The 1261-nt window shown below is 52.8% G+C and overlaps 1 non-coding gene across 1 annotated transcript; it reads right to left on the reverse strand.

The window, feature by feature from the left end:
- Positions 1-246: 246 nt before the first annotated feature.
- Positions 247-318, reverse strand: TRNAW-CCA (transfer RNA tryptophan (anticodon CCA)). Its single transcript has one exon. It is a non-coding gene; the product is annotated as a tRNA-Trp (tRNA).
- Between the last annotated feature and the right edge of the window lie 943 nt (positions 319-1261).

Raw genomic sequence — 1261 nt, forward strand, 5'->3', positions numbered from 1 at the left:
ATCTTCCTTCATTTTACTTTTAGGGGCACCCCTGCCATGCACCATCTCCTTCTGTTTGATTACAGGTACCCCCACCCTTCCCAGTTATCATTACTGGGGGGGGACCCCAGAGCCCTCTCTAACATTGCCTGTGTTTATGTTTGGGGATCGCCCCCCCTTATCGCACTACGCTAGAGGACACGCCCCCGACCCCTCCTCTATTTTGTTAAATGTGTAAAATAAATCCCCCTGCAGGGAGGGGCACCCTGACCCCGACGTGATTCGAACACGCAGCCTTCTGATCTGGAGTCAGACGCGCTACCGTTGCGCCACGAGGTCCCGTCAGTCCGGGCTGGAGCGGCGCTTGAAGAGGCTGTGCGTCTGAGTCCTCCCCGTCACTCTCCCTCAGCGCATGCGTACTCTGCCCCAGGAGCTTCCCAACCCCACACCTGAGCCCCTCGCTCTCCCGGCCACCCCGCAGGCTGCTGCGCGCTCTCGTGGTGGCCCTCACCTCGGTCTCCCCGCCGGACGCTGAAGGAGACGGCGATAGCTCCCCGCCCTCATCCTCCCACGGCCGGGCCGGCGCCCACCCAGCCGCCTTCAAACCGCCCGCCGGGGCGCCTCGCAGCCAACCACCGCCCGGCCACGCCCATGTGGGCGGTACCTACTCCGTGAGTGGGTGCCGCGGGGGGGGGGTCAGCGGGCTCTACCACTCGCCCATAGGGCCATACCACCGACAACCCCCGGGAGAGGATCTGCCTCTCTTACTCCACAGGACTATACCATTCCCATGAAACCTCAGACATAAAGGGACAGGACATGCCCAGCCAGGGTTGGAGCTGTATTAGGTGCACTGAGTTTTCTCAGACATCAGTTCTCAGCTCAAGCTGAAATCTCTGGGTTTAATATTAACTATTATTATTGTTGCATTTAGTATTCTGTAATACTTAAATCACTACTGTACTTTAGCATTTTAATCCCCTTATACATTATTGTATTTAACATTTATTATTACGTATTATTTTAATCACTATCATATTGTATTTATGAATATTTATTTTATTATTTACATTATTATGTCATTGTTATGTATTATTTAATTCTCTGGTTTTGGACCAGTCCATGCACTGAAATGTGCCATGTATGGAGGCCCCTAATCACTGGGTGTGTGCACTGCATGTTTCTTTAATGTCATCCCTCCCTGCATTTCCCCCCAGTGAGCGATAAAGGAGTTACAATGGGGAGTGTGGAAACATGTGCCAAAGCCGATACTACTTATTTA

Source organism: Emys orbicularis, chromosome 4 (genome assembly GCF_028017835.1).
Source record: "Emys orbicularis isolate rEmyOrb1 chromosome 4, rEmyOrb1.hap1, whole genome shotgun sequence".
NCBI classification, from domain to species: domain Eukaryota; kingdom Metazoa; phylum Chordata; order Testudines; family Emydidae; genus Emys; species Emys orbicularis.